Source organism: Chinchilla lanigera, unplaced genomic scaffold (assembly GCF_000276665.1).
Source record: "Chinchilla lanigera isolate Chin_1 unplaced genomic scaffold, ChiLan1.0 scaffold00022, whole genome shotgun sequence".
Taxonomy (NCBI): Eukaryota; Metazoa; Chordata; class Mammalia; order Rodentia; family Chinchillidae; genus Chinchilla; species Chinchilla lanigera.
Window position 1 is genome coordinate 25433782 of NW_004955423.1, and position 17521 is coordinate 25451302.

General features: G+C 55.3%; 3 long non-coding RNA genes and 1 pseudogene across 7 annotated transcripts in view; 3 read left to right on the forward strand and 1 right to left on the reverse strand.

The window, feature by feature from the left end:
- LOC106148549 overlaps positions 1–1010 on the forward strand; it is a 3673-nt gene extending 2663 nt beyond the window's left edge. Inside the window, exons 2-3 of the long non-coding RNA XR_001234097.1 lie at positions 162–241; positions 578–1010. This is a non-coding gene — a long non-coding RNA (uncharacterized LOC106148549). The remainder of the gene's footprint in view (positions 1–161; positions 242–577) is intronic.
- Positions 1011–1016: 6 nt separating this feature from the next.
- Positions 1017–2820, forward strand: LOC102024698. Of its 3 annotated transcripts, none has more exons than XR_001234099.1 (3): positions 1017–1794; positions 1889–1970; positions 2158–2820. It is a non-coding gene; the product is annotated as an uncharacterized LOC102024698 (long non-coding RNA). The 3 variants fall into 3 exon arrangements; XR_260996.2 differs by having other exon boundaries at positions 1017–1772; XR_001234098.1 differs by having other exon boundaries at positions 1017–1970.
- Positions 2821–2925: 105 nt separating this feature from the next.
- LOC106148550 lies at positions 2926–8432 on the forward strand. Of its 3 annotated transcripts, XR_001234102.1 has the most exons (4): positions 2926–3200; positions 6918–6994; positions 7551–7787; positions 8200–8432. It is a non-coding gene; the product is annotated as an uncharacterized LOC106148550 (long non-coding RNA). The 3 variants fall into 3 exon arrangements; XR_001234101.1 differs by having other exon boundaries at positions 6918–7787; XR_001234100.1 differs by lacking the exon at positions 2926–3200 and having other exon boundaries at positions 6208–7787.
- Positions 8433–16881: 8449 nt separating this feature from the next.
- Positions 16882–17388, reverse strand: LOC102006591 (annotated as a pseudogene).
- Positions 17389–17521: the final 133 nt, after the last annotated feature.

Here is a 17521-nt window from a genome sequence, read left to right on the forward strand (position 1 = left end):
ACTGCATTTTAAAGCATTTATTATTTATAAAATATCGTTTAAATTTTTTCTTCCTTAAGACTGCTTTTAAGGTAGTGTGAGAGAATATTAACGTAAATATTCACAGCATGACGGTGTACTTTTCACCCGCATGAGTGCTTCAGCTTTTTCTTCCCGTTTAGGTAGAAAAAGTGAAAGAGAAAACGGGGCCTGGAGGAGGCAGTGGTTGTACCAAGCGCCCGGAGCCGCGTGGCTCTGCACGGTGAGTGGCGGCTTTGCCCTGGGTCCCACTGTCACCAGGTCACTAGTTGCCCTGCTCGGGCTGCAGAGGAGTCAGGCCTGCGGTCCCCTGCTGCCCGTCCTGGGCCTCGTCCTGGGCCTGGGCCTGGGCCGGCGTGCATGGGCCCTGGTCTGCCGGGCGGTGGGCGGGGAGGCTCGGTCCCGTGGGCTCTGCTTCCCTCTTGTGTCTCCTTGCCGAGCCTCGTGGGCGAGCGCCCTGCCCGGCGCAGGGAGCAACCGCTGCCAGCGGGCTGTGGGGCGCGGGACGGGAGGGGCTCCTGAGCCCTGATCACCCCAGCTTCTCCCCCATAATCGCCAGGCCGAGCTGCGGAGGGGTCCAGAAGCTGAGGGAGCCTGGGCCGCGTCTCACTGTCCAGTTCCACGGAGATGGAGATGCCTGAGCTCTCCTGCCGGACACGGAGGGACCCCGAGTGAGCTGTGGTTGTCAGCTGATCTCCCCACACCCCAGTTCCAACTCCAGAATCTCTCTGTGCCTCACAGCAAAGCATGGATCCCCCAGGTCACCCCAAGAAAATGGCGGGGTGCGGCCCAGGCTCGAGGGCTGTGCAGGAAGCAGCGGTGCAGTTGATTTCTCTCGGCGAGTGTGCCGAGGGCAGCCTCAGTTCTTCCACCGCCGCTGCGGTGCCTCTGACGTGGTTAAGTACAGTCGTAAGCCGGCGTGATGGCACACGCCTGTCATCCCAGAGCTTGGAAGGCTGAGGCGGGAGAATCTCGGCAAGGTTGAGGCCAGTCTGGGCTGCATAATGAGAGCAAGTACAGCCGGGTTTGTAGCTCAGCGGCACGAGCGCCGGCCTGGCAAGCGCAGGGTCCTGAGAACGATTCCTGGTCCGAAAAAGACCACTAACACCAAACAAGTGCAGTCACGTCCCACGGACACAGCGTCAGCCACCAGTGTGAGTGCGCTCCTGCCAGTGCTGTGCAGAGCGCCGGTCCCTTGGGCTTGGTGCACCCCGCGGGCCAGCGCGCCCCAGAGCCACTCGGTTCATGGGGGCGGTGGGGCCCATACCGGGCGAGGGCGGGGGCGGGCCCGGCAGGGGACTCAGGGCCGGGGCGGGGAGGGCGCCTCGCCTCCCTTGGCCGTGTTTTTTTTTCCTTCCTTTCTGCCCAGCCCGGAGGAGATGGAACCTGCCGCCCACGTCCCTTGGGGAGAAGCTGGTGAGTAATTCATCGTCTCCAGAAAGTCGCATGGGAGCCTGGCAGGTGGCCGAGCGGCACAGGTGGGACGCTGAGCTTGCAGGGACGGCGCCAAGTGTAGGTCCCTTTCCTCCCGGTCCAGGGGAGGTCACGCCGTGTGGTCCTCCCCAGTAACTAGCTCCCGTGGGCGAGGGGCCTGCATGGGGTCGAGCCAGGAGCTGGATTACAGAGCGCTGCTTCCCCCTCCCTGACACACAGAAAGCACGGAACGGTTCTGGTGGCATATGCCTGTCATCCCAACCTGTAGGAGGCTGAGGCAGGAGGATTGCTGCGAGTTTGAGGCTAGCCTGGTCTCCCTTGTGAGTTTAGAGCCATCCTGGAGTACGTAGTGAGACCCTGCCTCACAAAAACAATGCAGAAACATGGATGAATTGTGTGTTTCCTCATCTTAGAGTGTTCACCTTTCCTGTTTCAGCCTCCCGCTCGCTGAGGGCCCTCGCAGTCCTGCCGGCTGCCCTGGCTCAGTTATCACAGTGCTGATGCTGTCCGCTCTAAAGGTACAGTACTGTGATAACTGAAGGATGGCAGCCACCTCGCGGCCGCGCGCCGGACCCCCAGCAGAGGCGGAAGAAGATCTACACGGGTGGGGGTGGGGGGGACCGCACCCCGAACCCTGCGAGCCCTCCTGCCTGGACAGAGGGTGGTTCCAGCTCTGGGCCTTGGTTTACTTACTGGTTTTGTCAGGCAGGGGCTTGCCGTGCAGTACAAGCTAGGCTGGAATTCGCAGTGGAGCCCAGGCCGGCCTCGAAGCTGAGGTGATCCTCCTGCCTCGACCTCACCAGCGCTGGGGGTACCCGTGCACTCTGTCGTGTTCTGTGACGTGGGTGTGAGACTCGGTGATACGTTGGCAGCGTGAAGACGATGGTGCCAGGCCAGCACGGAAGGGTCAGGAAGCCGCGAGTCTTCAGGGGTCAGTGCTGGGGACCAGGTGTGCATCAGCGGCTGGCCATGGTGGGCACACCTGCAGTCCCAGCACCAGGGAGGCTGAGGCAGGAGGGTCTCTGTGAGTGCAAGGCCAGCGTGGGCTAAAAGGCGAGGCCGTGTTGCAGGTGAGTGAGGGCTCCAGGGTCTGCTGTCCCCGAAGTGTGACGGCGAGCTGTCAGCACACCTGCACGTGTCACCCCACTTCTCACCCTGCGCAGGGCAGGCGGGTGGAGGAGAGCCCTCTGGTGACCAGTGCCGATGGTGCTGCAGGAGTAAATTCATCTCCGCACGTGAGGGTCAGACACCGACTGTCTCGTCTCTCCTGAGAGGTTTACAGCCCAGTCTGGTTCCAGAGTTGTTTATCATTGTTGCAGCTATTGTCACCTTTTGTATGAAAATAAAGTGTAAAGTTGTTTGTCACATAAAGAAGTACCACCCTGGGAGCCAGGGATGGTGGCGTGCACCTGTCATCCCAGCGTTTGGGAGGCTGAGGCAGGAGCATTTCCATGAGTTCCAGGCCAACCTGGACTACGCAGTGAAAACCTGTCTCAAAACAACAAAAAACCAAAACCCACACACACTGGATCTCCCAACAGCCGTGGCCTTGGCACTGTCCTTGGAGCCTGTGCAGGGCCGCAGGGCATGGGCTTACGTGGGGTGGTGAGGGCAGAGACGGACCTTGTTTCCTGGCAGCGCCGCCTCTGGATCGTGCCCAGAAGAAGTAAATGCGGCTACAGAGGTTCGCACGCTTGTGCCTGCATCTGGCTTGTGGCAGCGGAGGCACGCGCGCTCGAGCCCGGACGGTGAGCAGGGTGAGGCACCTGTGTGGACCGCGGGGCGTTGCTCAGCTGTAAAAAGGCAGGGAGTTCCTCCATGTGGCGTGGGGAGCCCTGTAGGTATCGTGTCAGTAGAGAACCCGGATACGACAGGAGGAGCGTGTGTCCCGCGTGGTCCTCCAGGTCCTTGGGCAGCAGTGGGCCCCGGGGAGTTAGGGTCATGTGGACCCAGACTTTGGTTGGGGAACGTGAATAAATCCCCAGGTGGGCGGTGACGTCACCCAGCAGTGTAGGAGAAGTCAGCACCACAGACCCAGACTCCTGAAGAGGCAGAGTTTGTGCCTGTCTCACCACAATTTAACACGCACGCCTGTAATCCCAGCACTCGGGAGGCTGAGGCAGGGGGATTGTGAGTTGGAGGCCAGCGTGGGCTACAAAGGCCAGCTGTTCAACTGCATAGCGGACCCTTTCTCAAAAAACCCTGTGTGCAAATATCCCTGCTGCTTGTACATCCCTGCCCCCCCGCCGTCAGTCTCCAGGGTGAGGTGAGGTGGGCAGCTTGGGCAGCTGCTTTCCAGAGCAAGGACAAGGCTGTGACGCTGCAGTCATCGCCCTGCCTGGGCGGCGCCTCTGGTCAGACCCAGCTCAGCTGTGGGGCTCGCACGCTGCGGAGCTCAGTGTCAAACGCAAACAAGGTCCGAGCAGAGTCCAGGAGCAGCAGGAAAAGCCTGCCCTTTGAGGTGACACCAGGCGACCCCTGGCCACCACCTGGAGCTAAGGGAGAGTGCAGCTTCATGGACAGACGGATCCCTCTGTCCATCTGATCAAACAGTAACCAGAGACAGATGTCCTCCGGAGTAGGCATGCACCCTCTGAGGTGGAGCAGCAGCGGTACCTTTTGGATTTTTGAGGTGGTCTCTCTCATCCAGGTTGGCCTCAAACTCACAGGGCTCTCTCGTCTCGGCCTTGGAGCGCGAGGTCGCAGGCTTTGCTGTACCTCGTGTCTCAGCCAGCGTAACTGAGACTGCTGTCCTCAAAGGGCCGCTGTCTTTGGGCTCTTGCTGTTGGAGGTGGCAAGCTTGGGATGTTTCTGCGCTTCAGGTAGCCGATTTTTTTCCTCTAAAAGTTCCTTAAAATTGTCCTGCGGTGCACGGTGGTGCACGCCTATAATCTCAGCGCAGAGGCAGAGGCAGGAGGACCGCCACAAGTTTAAGGCCAGACTGGACTGCACAGTGAGACTCTGTCTCAAAAAAAAAAAAAAAAATGTGTCGAGATTCTCAAAGTTGCAACCCAGTAATTCTTATATTCACTTGCATTCAAATACTTTTAGAAAAAAAAAAAAAAAAAAAAAACCACTCTGAATACTCCCCACTCCCCATGGCCCAGCTGCAGCTTCCCAGGTGTCATTTGGGTGGCACTGGCTCCTTGATCCTCAGGGAAGTTGGAGCCCGGTGCTGACCCTTCCAGGGGAAAGGGACACCAGTGGAGGCCACCGCTCATCTGACGAGGGCGGAGCTGCTGGCTGCTAAGGAGGTCCCCAGCTCTGGGCCATGTGCTGAGAGGAGGGATGAGGGTCTTGGCCCTTGAACAGAGTGGCCTCGAGGGAATCCAGCCTCCAGAGAGGCTCGGGGGCTGGGGGCTGATGGTTTTGTCTTAGTTGCTGAGACAAAATACCAGGTACAAAAGTTAAAGGAGGAAAGGTTTGTTTAGCTCACACTTGGCAGAGGACTCGGTCCATAGCGCACTGGCCCAAGGCAGGGCAGCATGGCAGAGGAGACACAGGTTGTGGAGGCTGAAGACGGGAAAAGAAGCAAGGAGTGAGCCTCTCTGTCCCGGGTACAGCACACAGGGTGCCTGCCCCAGTCGGGCGTAGCACTCACACCCCCAGCCCTAGCGCTAGACAGTGAACCATCACAAGCTCCAGATTCAGCTGCCTCCGACCTCCCCCCCCCCTACCGCCCTGCATGGCTACATGAGGCTTGGGTGGACTTCCAGAGACAAACTGTAACGCTTGTTTTTGTAATGCTGCAGATTGAACCCAGGGTTTTCACACTGAGTTCCATCCCCAGCACTTTTTAATGTTATTTCTGGTTCTTTGAGACAAGGTCTCACTGTGTAGCCCAGGCTGGCCTCGAACTCACTGAGATCCTCCTGCCTCAGTCTCCTGAGCACTAAGATCAAAAGTGTTCACCACCCGGCAGACCTGTTGTCAGGGCCGCAAGGAGAGAACCCCACACCCTCTGGTAGACTGGCAGGCCCTGGGCAGAGTCACCAACAATGCTTCCCCGAGCGTACCAGGAACCTGGGATCCTGGGTCGGAGGACCAGCAGTGGGTCTCGGCGGGGCTGAGCTCAGTGGCCACAGGTACCAAGGAAGGGAGCAGCCTGGGACCCAGCTGGGGTGCCGGAGAGCCCAGAAACGCCCCCTGGCCCCGGGGACCCAACCCAGCACTTCTTGGACCCACGCTGCAGCATCCTAGCGGGGCGGCACTCGGTCCCATGGGTGGTCTCAGCGGGGCACAGGGCGGTGGGGGCAGAGGGAGCGGTCGCTGCAAATCAGCTGTCACTCAGCCGGGATGCCTGCGTGCAGTGTGTTCCTTCAGAGGGAAAGCTGTCCCATCCCCTGCAGCCAGCTGCGCTGTTCCGTGTCCCTACCCGGGTCCGCACGCAGGTCCCCTCCCTGCTGCCTCTAAGGGACACGTGTCCTGCCCCCTCGGTTACTGCTGCTGGCTCTGTCCCCGCCCCAGCAGCAGACGGCACCTGCAGAGACCACAGGAAAATCTGCTGTCCCCACTGCTGTGAGCCCAGGACTGCCGCCTGTCACTGTCGCCTTAGTGACAAGGGCTCCACCTCGGGTGCAGCTGCCCAGTCCTCCCAGGTCCATGCTACGGAGAAGTCACATCGCAAGTGAAGGGTGGGAAGCTGGGGCAGCTCTGGCTGTCAGGGGTGGAAACTTGGAGGTCATTTAATGTGGTGCACGCCTGTCATCCCAGCACTCGGAGGCTGAGGCAGGAGATGGCTGAGAGTTTGAGACCAGCCTGGGCTACATAGTGACCCTGTCTCAAACAAACTAATGTGTCTTGACCACCATTTGAAAAAATAAAATCGGGGAATGTGGGGTGCATTGTGGGTGGTAAGGATAAGATTCCCTCGTGAGGTACACAAGGCAATCAAAACACACCGGGAAGAGTTAGGGTTGTGGTTTAAAATGTACCACAGTAGAAGGCACACTGCCACGAATCCACTTCAAAATCCTACCGCTCTCCCAGCACTAGGGAGGCTGAGACAGGAGGATTGCTGCGAGTTCCACACCGGTCTGGATTACAAAAACCCTGTCATTAAAAAAAAAACAAAATTTTTTTTCAAGCAGTGGCAAAGTTTATTTTAAAAAGTAAAAGTGAAGAGAGAGAGAGAAATGTGCAGAGCAAGCCTGGGCCAAGTAAGAGAGGAAAAAGCGGGGTAAAGGAGCGCCCAAGAAAGCAGGGTGGGTGGTGGCAGGGAAGCCATGGCAAACAATATGAAACGTTTTCAGAAATCTCACTTTGAGTGGCCGACCCCACGGTCTCGATGCTGTGTGAAGCCGCTCTGGGGCCCGCTCTCCGAGCTTGAGACCCTCAGGAAAGGGCGCTCCAGAGCTGCGGCAGGAAGCGGCAGAGCCGTGGGCGAGCATGCTGAGGGATTTGGGAAGCTGCATCTTGGTAGTGAGTTCTAAAGATGTAAACACTCCCGTGTTTTGTGCTCGCAGCTCGTAGTTGTCTGCTGATGCGTACGTCTGAGAATCTCTGGACTGGACGCCAGATGTGTTTCTGCATCGCTGCCTAAGTGAGCACAGCACAGATGTGCTTTTGGCCCTGCGTGTCCGTTCACCTCTCTGCTTCCTGAGCTGGATGACAAACCGCAGCTCACGGAGCTGGGCCAGGCCGATTCAGACACCTGTCCACGGCCGTCGGGTGGGGTGGGACTCGTGCCTGGGCCTCCGTCCCCCGGGGGCTTCTCCCTGGGCACTGGCCTGCACAACAGCAGTAGCCGTGGCCGGGGGTGAGTGAGTGAGTACTGTGCACCAAGCACGGCGTGTTGCTGGCAGGGAGGGGTACCGTGGCTGGTGTCTTGCTCCTTTTGGGTGGATCTTCAGAGCCAGGTGACGGCTGAGGCCAGTGCTTCATGTACCACCCTCTGCCTTGAGCCCGGAAGTTTCAATTTAATTCTTAAAAACTGTTGCAGCAACCTGACAGGGTAATTTTATGTCTGTGGAATGTAGTAATAGAAACATTGGCTTAAATGTTTCTCTTAAAAGTGTCCCGAAATTTTTATTGTATTTTTGTAAAAATACCAGCCCGAGATGGATTAAAAACAAGAACACACTGATCCTCCACCACAGGTCATGTGAGACGCCTTGGCGGAGGCCAACAAAGCCAACGCCCGTGTCCCTTGAGGCCCTTGAATGCTTTTCCAGTGCTAGGGGTCACAGCTGTCCCTGGAAGGGGCAGGTTGCTGGATGTGGCCCCCAGCGGCAGGGAAGGGGTTACTGCGTCCTCTGCGGTACTTGGAGAGCCTCCCAGCCTGGCCATAGCTCCCCTGGTCTTGGGGCAGGCTGGGGGACAAGCTGCTGGCAGCGGTGAGCACCCCAAAGCCGTTGTTTACTCTGTTTGTTTGTTTTTTTTTGGTTTTTCTCCGGTACCGGGAACCGAACTCACGACCTTGCGCTTGCCAGGAAGGCGCTTTTGCCGCTGAGCTAAATCCCCAGCCCCCCGTTGTTTACTCTGGAACTTGCGAGCGTGGGTGTGGTGGGTGAAGTGTGGTTCCCCTCGGGATCACGGGGGTCTTTCCTGGGGCTGCTGCCCCTGTGAGACAGAGTCCAGTGGCAAGCAGATGAGATCCCCGTCCCCAGCTCCCCAGTCTGCAGGGCCAGGGGCACAGGGAGGAGAGAGGGGCCCTGGCCAGGTGGGCTGGCGAGCGCAGGGGCCTGGGGTGACCCCTGGCTCTGATGGGAGGCCCCCTCGGGACTCCCCCCTACACTGCTCTGGCAGGGTGCTCCGAGCTGGAATTCCCAGGGCCACGTGCCAGCGGAGCGTCTCAGGAGTCGAGTGTTTCCTCACGTCCTGCTTTGTCCTCCCAACAAGCGGCTTGTCCGGCTCCTCGCAACACGTGACTGTGGAATGCACCCTCTGGAGAAATACGCCTGTGGTTTTCACCCTGAGCACAGTGGAAATGTTTGAGAATTGCACAGATGATGCTAGTAATAAAAGCTGACCGTGTGTGCTGTGTGCCTGCTTCACGTCGCTCCGTAGTCATAGATGCCGCTTTGTTCTGCTTTTGTGGTGCTGGGTCATACCCACGGCCTCACGCGTGCTTGCCGGGTGCTCTGCCAATGAGCTACATCCCCATCCCTACGTAGTCATTTACTTTTTCTTCTTCAAGAGATAAGGTCCTCCTGTGTTGCCCAGACTGACTGCAAAGTCCTGGGCTCTCGTGACCCTCCTGCCTGGGCCTCCTGAGGACTCTGGCTACGTGTGTGTCCCGGCGCCCAGCCGTACCTTATTACTAAACAAGCTGTCCCATCAACACCGGTCAAGTGAGGGGGAAACTAACCTGAAAACGAGGTCACTGGGCTTGCGGCAGCTCAGGCCCAGCCCAGGCGCCCGTGTGTATTTATTTAGGAGATGGTGGTGCTAGGGATGAAACCCAAGGCCACTGCACTGAACTACATCTCCAAACCTTGTTGTTTTTTATTTTGAGACGGGGCATAGCCAAGTTGCCCAGCCTGACCTTGAACTCTCTGCCGTCCTCCTGCCTCAGCCTCCCGAATGCTGGGGTGAGCGGGGTGCACTACCACGCCCAGCAGAATCACCCTGTTCTACACAGGGAAACTGAAAAGCAGACTGAGTCTTGCTGAGAGCCTCGTGGTCCACACGGTCTGGGGCAGACGACACGGAGTCGAGGGACTGGCTGTGCTCTGAGGCCCCGTGCCCCACGCTTCCGCCACACAGGTGCCGCAGGTGTCCCCGGTCTCGGCTCTGCTGACAGCCGGCGGTGTGCAGCACCCCTCACACATACACAGGTGCCTAGGTCTCTTCCCTTGCTTCACGCTCGCCCATTTGAAAAACCCCAACTTCCTTTCTTCCTCTAGGGTGGATGGGGAGCTGCAAAGTTGCCCTGGAAGCCGAGCTGCTCTGCAGGCGAGATGAGCACCGAACACCTGGCCTGCAGCTTGCCCCGCCCTGTCCCATCTCCCCCTACTCAGTGGAGCCCCATTGCGGCCCTGTTTGTACTCCCCAGAGGCCACCAGCCATTTTGTTTCTAAAATGTTGTCATTTCAGCTGTGTGGTGATATAGTTCCAACTACTCAGAAGGCTGAGGCAGAAGAGTCTCTTGAACCCAAGAGTTCAGGCCCAATCTGGGCAGCATAGTGAGACCCAGTCTCTCTCTCTCACTCAACCAATCTCCCCACTCTGTTTTTTCTTTTTGAGACAGGGTCTGGCTACATAGTCCAGGATGGCATTGAATTCACTATGTAACCCAAGCTGGCCTTGAACTCAAGGTTGATCCTCCTGCCTCAGCCTCCCAAGTGCTCAAGTTACAGGGGTACACCACCACACCCAGTGAGACCCACTGTCTTAAAAAGAATAGTGACATAGACCGGGCGTGGTGCACATGCCTATAATCCCAGCACTCGAGAGGCAGGAGGATCATTGCGAGTTTGAGACCAGCCTGGGTTACAAAGTGCTCTGAAGGCCAACCTGAACTACATAGCAAGACTGTCTCAGAACACCAAAACTTGAAAAAGTACCAAAGTTTTGCATTTCAAAATAGCATCATATGGCCTGTAACATGTTGGAGTTCACTTTTGTTCACACTGCATGATTCTCTGGAGAGTTATCCAAGCTGTGGTGCAGGTTTTTGTTGTTCTTTATTATCTAAAGCCCATACATTAAAAAATAATTTTGCTTGGTTGCAGTTTTACATCATCTTTACGTTTATTTTATTAACTGCAGTCTAAGCCCAGGCCTGTACAGGGTAACAGTGCCACGCTGTACAGGAGGTCCTCCGGCTGTTTACTACCTTGCAGGCCGCTTCTCACTTTGGGCGCAGTAACAGGAGCTCTCCTTCCGCCCTACCCCTGGCGGGCGCTGCGTCGGTCCCTCTCCACCCCTGGGGCCGCGCCGACACTCACAACCTGAAGGGGCGAGGGTTATTGGCTCACAGGTGCAGTGGGTTCAGTCCCCGAGCAGCGGCTCCCAGGCGGGACTAGCGTGGAGGAGGGGCCTGGGGGAGGAGAGCTGCCCACAGCATGGCAGCCGCAGCACAAGGACACACCCTCGGGCTCACCCCAGTGACTGCCCCCAGCCGGCCCTGTCTCCTACAGTGGTCACCCAGGGATGGGTCCTCGGTGCATCCCCTTCCAAACACACGAGCCCTTAGGGGCCACGTCAGGTCTAATCCCTAACAGTCATAGCTCACAGGAGCAAGGCGGTGTCTTCGTTAGCCTCAGCCCAACTCCACGCCCCATTATACGTGGGGCTGGCATGAGCAGCAGCTCCTGGGCCTTTTCCTGGGGAACTGCACCCCTTCTCCCGCCTGGAGAGCCGGCTGGATGCGGAGAGCTGGGCCCCGCCAAGGCCTGACAGCTGCGCCCTTTCTCACAGCGTGGAGGGGAAGCTCTGCCCCACCGGCCCTGCAGCCAGCCCGTCCAGCCACCTGTGTGTCCCGGGGCAGTGACCCGCCCAGTGGTACGGCCGAGGCCACCTGGCGGGCGTGGCTGAGAGCAGGGTCCCAGTGACCCCAGTGCTCTTGCAACCCAGGAGAGCAGTGACCGCAGCGAGCACAGCGGAACTCAGGACCGTCCTGAGGTTCTGGGCGAGGACGTGGGGCGGGGAGGGGGTGGGGCTTCCCGGGCCCCACCCAAGACCCAGTGGCCAGAAGCCTCGGCCCACCCCGAAGCCCTGCGTAAAGCTCCAGTTACTTCACAGAGTCGCCCGATGTAGCATGAATCCTGTCCCTGCTAAGTACCTTCGTGTGTACGCGCGTGTGCATCTGTGCATGTGTGTGCACACCTGTGCACATGCGTGTGTGCACATTTGCTTGTGCGGGGAGACAGGAGGGTTCGGCACAGGGCTGAGACACGACCCCAGCTCTGGGGACCTTTCTGTAACCAGAGTCCGCCGATGGCCTCTGGCTCTGTCACCATGAGCGTGCACATGGCTGCGGGCCAGAGCCACACCTGACTGGAGGCCCGGCACACGCAGGGTCAGCCTGGGAGGAGTCCGTGGTTTGCGGGGAGGAGGAGAACTCGAGCAGGCAGCTCTGGCTCCACCCCGGAGGCCGCACCCACTCGTGGCCCTCACCCTCTTGGTGGAGCTGCGTGCCTGGGTCCAGCTCCTCGCCGGGCCCCAGAGGCTGCTGCTTCTCAGCGCCAGGGCCACCTCAGCCCAGCGACAGGCCGAGGTCCCAGCCAGGCACGGACTTGGGGGCTGGGTGCGCAGCCCGGGCAAGGGGCCGCTGAGGCCGCAGAGCAGCCTCTCGTCCCGGATGGCGCTGGGAGCAGCAGGGTGGCTGCACACGTCCCTGTGCCCCGCCCGCCCACGTGCGCCCCTGGGACCCCTGTGTCCCCTGCGGGCTGCAACTTCACTGCCGGCTGCCTTGGAGGCCAGCGCCCTCTGGGTGGGGACTGTCCCACTTCCTGGCATCTTCCCGGGCCTCAGCCCTGGCAAAGCGCCCAGTTCATCCTCCGTGCTCCTGGGGAGGTTTCTCGCCTGCGCGAAGAACCAGAGAACACCCACGGGGGTGGGCAGGAACACGCTGGTGTCCAAGTCACGCATGTGGGCCTCAGGGCCCTGCGTGAGGGGAGGCCTCGGGACAAAACGGGCCTCAGGCGTGTCCTGGTTCCTGTCCTGACGCGTGTCACCTGGCAGGAAGGAAGCGCAGCGACAGATGAACGCAGGTGCCCGACTGCCCGCCCTCAGTGGGTGACTCCGGGATCTGGGACCGGGTGGGAGGCAGAGAAGGATCAGCAGGACACAGCGGAGGCCGGGGGCACCACCCCCTGGAAGCAGGTGGCCACTGCCAGAAGGGATCCAGCCCAGGACGAAGGAGCACAGCTGGGCCAGCCCTGGCTCCAGTGCGCCGAGCCGCGCAGCTGACTGGCGTGGTGTGACGCCGGGGGGAGGAGGCCAGAGTGGGCATCGCCCCATAGAGCAGGCACCTCGGACCAGCCGACCGCAGGGAGGCGCTGAACGCTGTCACAGGCCTAAACAAAAGATGCAGGGCACACCCACAAGAGGGCCACTGCCCAGCCACAGCAGGGACCTCAGCAAGGAGGCTGCTCCAGCAGTTCCGGGCCAACCTGGGGCCCACACCACCATGGTGGGCCTTGTAGCCGAGGATGACACCACAGAACAACAGTGCAGCCCAAAGATCTCTCTGCCTCAGCCTCTCTGGATACTGCACACTGACTCCGGCATGGCCTTCTTGAGGGCACTACTCACCATTGGAGTTGCTCTGCTATTTAGGTCTTTTTGTTGCTTTGGTGATGTGTTGTGTTGTGTTGTGTTTTTTGAGAGAATCTTGCTATGCAGCCCAGGCTGGCCTTGAACTGGAGAGGACCCTCCTGCCTCAGCCTCCCAAGTGCTGGGGTTATAGATGTGTACCACTACATCTGGTTTTTGTTTTTTGAGACATGATCTCAGTATGTAGTCCAGGCTGGCCTTGAACTCTAGGGGATCCTCCTGCCTCAGCCTCACACTTCACTTTAAAAATGAATGGAATATCATGTTTTGAGTATCTACTGCCTTCTCAATTTTATTGAGGGAAAGAGGTAACCACTGAATTTATATGATCTTAGGTATGAAAAATTCTGCCCCCAAAATATCTTTCCCCACCAATCTAAGAACTCACATTCCCCCTTGGTTTCCTTCCCTGCTTTTCTTTGTTTTTATTCTGAAACAGGATCTCACTGTGTATTCCAGTCTGGCCTTGACTCATTGTGTGTCTCAGGCTGGCCTCAAACTCGAGATCCTCCTGCCTCAGCCTTAGGCCTCCCTCATGGTGGGATTATGAGTACCTGGCATAGTTTCTCCTTTGATGTACAGTAATGAAGGCTCTAAGCAGGGTGCAGAATTAATTCCCCAGGGAACCGCTCTCCGCAGCACTAAGGGAAGCCGCCTCTCCCTCCTCCCAGCAAGGCCCCTCCCACCTGCCGCTGACTCTGCCTGGCTATCCTGAATCGCCCGGAATCATCACTTCCAGCCCCCAGGCTGCCTCCAGGCAGCTTTGTGACGAGTTCTTCAGTTCTGAACTCGGCTCAAGAGGTCAGGGGATTTCTGTCTTAAGCCCAGAAATGGAAAGGCTGCTGGAAGGGTGCAGCGATGGTCTCTACCTCCCGGTCCCCGCGGCCACGCTGGGAGCTGAGCGCTGGGCTCTGGGCTGGGCCGTCCGCCCCGCAGGAGGCCTCGGGCTCCCGAGGGTGGCAACGCCCTGCAGGCGCCCGGGAGTGCAGAAGAGCCCAGGGGCCCGCTAGGCGCTTCGCTGGCGCCGGAGTTAAAGCAGCGCAGGCCCCTGGGGAAAGCGCAGGAAATGGCCCCAAGGAAAAGCCGCTTGTTTTCCAACGCCAGGACTTTGACGGTGGACGCATTAGGGTGCCCCTGAGCCCATCCCGTTAAGGCAGTGCTTGGGAAGAGGCCCTGCCTTGGGAAAGCAGGTCGTGCCTGTGGCTGGCACCATGACGCCGCAGCTCAGTGACAAAGTCTTATTGTTCCCTCTGGTGCTTGACATTTAGAGGACATCTGCTGCCACGTGTCTGTCCGTCCTCCGGTCACCTCACTGCTTCTAACTTGAGGTCACTGCTGTTTCCCGATGCTGTTTTAGTCCGATGTCTCATTCTCGCTGGGCGTGGTGGTCAGTAGGCTGAGACAGGAGGATCACAAGTTCAACACCAGCCTGGGCAACTTCGCGACTTAGTAAGAACCTGTCTCAAAATCTAAAACTTAAAGGGGAGGGGCTGGGGACATAGCTCAGTGTGACGTCCCTGAGTGCGATCCCCAGTACCAAAAAAAAAAAAGTTAATTGTAAACTCAAGCGAAATTTTTTTCCAAAAATCTGTGAAATTTCCTTGAAGAATACAGTGGTTTTATTGAAGTGCAAACGAAGCCCACGTGATGCATTTGGAAAAGACCGCATCCGTGCACGCAGGCTGAGGAAAACGCGAGATCTGTCGGTACAGCGTCCACAGGCGCAGGCTGCCCGCGCGCCCCTCCCCCGCCACTCACTCCCCGTCTAGTTTTCACGACTGTTTCCCAACTAGGTCTTATTTTCAGGAAATGAAGAATGCACATTGATTTTTTTTTTTTTTAAACCATTTGCCTTTCCTAACTATACTGAGGCAGCCGCCTGACTTTTCTTGCTCTGTTCATATGCCAGATTACTTCAAGTCCCTTTTTTTTTTTTTTTTTTTTTTTTTTTGGTTTTTCTCCGGTACCAGGAACCGAACTCACGACCTTGCGCTTGCCAGGCAGGCGCTTTGCCGCTGAGCTAAATCCCCAGCCCCTAAGTCCCTTTCAAATATTCACCCCATGTTACGCTCTTTGGATAACTTAAAATGGCTACATATATTATCCTTTCATATCATAGGTTTGGTTTGCTAACATAGACGGGCTCTCACTGTGCAGTTCAGTCTGGCCTTGAGCTCACTTTGCCCAGGCTGGTTTTGAACTCACAACGATCTCCCTGCCTCAGCCTCCCCAGTGCTGGGATTACAGGTTTGCGCCACCACGCCAGGTTTTGGTTTGCTAACATTGTTTCCGATTTTGTGATTTATGTCCATAGGTCAGACTCATCTGTAATTACACTGATCCTTCCGTCCACGATGAGATTACATGTCTTACTATGAGCTTGGGAGTGTGTCTCTGTTTATGTTGTATGTGCTGTTAGAATATTCTCTTTGTTAAAACAATGGTAGTATTACACTAGAGCCTCTGAGTCATGGTGCTTTCTTTGCGGTTTTTCTGTGAATTATTCAACCTAGGGTTGTAGGCTGACTTCAGGGTTAGTGCCCTTGCACGACTTGCTGCTTTTACACCTGGGGAGCTAGTCTCTGCAGTTCACTTTCAGCATGGGCTGTTTCGTGACGGACTCTTCGTATGTTACAAGGTCTATAGCTTCTGGGATAACTCACCCTTCACTGTCCTGATTAATTTGTGTGTGTATATGTGTTCTCTTTTTCTCCTCTCTAATTCATCCATCAAGACTTGAATAAGCTCCACTTGCTATTATTATTTAAAATTACTTTCTTAGTGTTCTCAGAGAACCAACTGTTCACTTTCCCGTGTCTATTACATGCTTTTTTATTCCATGCATTTCTGTTCTTCCTTCTTTCCTACTAATTTATTACTGTTTATTTTGCAGTTTGTTTCTAATCTCCTGCGATGAATAGCTAATTTTTTTCTTTTCTTTTCTTTTCTTTTCTTTTCTTTTCTTTTCTTTTTTTGTCTTTTTCCGGTACCGGGAATCAAACTCACAACCTTGCGCTTGCCAGGCAGGTGCTGAACTAAATCCCCAGCCCCAGTTTTTTTCTTTTCTGATATAATATTTAGGCTATAAATAAACCCTCTGAGCACTTTTTAGCTATATGCTAATGTTTTTAATATATAGCACTTTTTAAAAAAAAACTTGGTGAGCATTTATTCCTTTAGTGAATACTGAACACCTATTGTATGTCAACACTATTATATGCCAGACACTCTATATTAAAATAACATCAAAGCCTTTCCTGTGTTCTCCAGGAAGTTTATGACACTTTACAAGAACGTCTGCATGTAATTAATGACATCTGTCCAAAGTTTTCTTTCATACGAACCCGAGTCCTGCCTATTAGTGGAATTGCATACTGCTTTGAGAGCTCTTCCCGGTTTTCTTCTTCATGGTAACTTTCATTCTGATGGAACTCTTTATTCCATCCCCCTTTACTGTCCTTGCAGATTTTTCTGATGGGTTGTCTCCAAAATCTTAACTCGTCTCTTCAAACTTCAGCCGCAGTTCTACTCTGTTAGCCACCGTCCCATATTATCATCAATGTCTTTACAGTTTCTTTTATTAATGAAGTTGTCTTTGCATTCATATATTTTATCCAGCCTTATGTTTTGTCTTGCTACAGACTTCAGGCTGGCCTTGAACTTGCAGTGATCTTCCTGCCTCAGCCTCCTCCTGGGTGTTGGGGTTATAGGTGTGTGCCACCATGCCTGGCCCAAGCTTATATTTTGATTGGTTATCTGGGATCTTAAGGGTAGTTCTCCAGAAATAAAAATCTTAGTTTTTCATTTACTTTATTTATGTCATTTGGGAGAGCTCACTGCTCTTATTCTTGAAGATGGATCCGTGGGTGGTTCCTAAAGGATCCTGAGTATCCTACATGTACTGAGCATTCACAATTACATGACATTCTTCAAAGTATTAAACTAAGGAGGGAAAATCAATTTTAGGCAAATTCACAAACAGAATGAAACCCTACACTAAATCAAGTGTAGGATTTAAGTCCTAAAAGAATTTAGGATTCTGTAGTTCATAATCTCATGTTTCTAATGCAAACTACAATGAGCTCTTAAGCTTAATGAAATACAGGACTATCATAAGTCCAGCAGCTATAATTCATTTTTAAACTTCTTCTACTTGTTAAAATAGTCGTATCTGTGCAAGTGAAGTGATTTTCACCGTAATGCAGTTCAGTGATTGTGGCTCCTTCCATCTTGTGGCGCCCAGGCCCCTGGCGGGAAGGTTTTCCCAGTGTGGTGGGTGTCGCTGAGGGTTCTTCCTTTCCAAAGTATGGGGCAGAGGCGTGCTCTTTAATTGGAATCTGAACTGGTGGAGGCAAGAGTTCCTCGCGGGTCTCTTTACTAAGGAGCTTTTCTTTTTCATAAAAGTCTTTGCTTTCATCTTTATTTCATCTCCATGCTTTTCATTCTTTGTATTTCCTCCATGGTCGGTGGAGTACTTCTTTTTCTTCTGACCCAAGCTTCCCGTTCTGTTGGGATATCACACACGTCACAGTCAGTTTCATTTTTCTTTGCTGCTTCTATAATCCTTTTCTCTTGAACAGTCTGTCCTCTCCAGTTCGCGTACTGCGGGATATAGTAGCATTTGTTCCTGAGCTGGTCTGTGCCCACGAGCTCCTTCACCTCCTTGGACAGCACCCTCCACAGGGCGCAGAACAAACCCTGAGGCCAACCCATGCTGGCCCTCTGTTCCCAGTGGGAGTCGCGCCAATATATAGTACTTTTTATCACTCAGTTCACAATTTTTTAAATCTTAATTAACATGTATAAATTGGACATATTAATGCAACTCAGTGACTTTTTTTTTTTT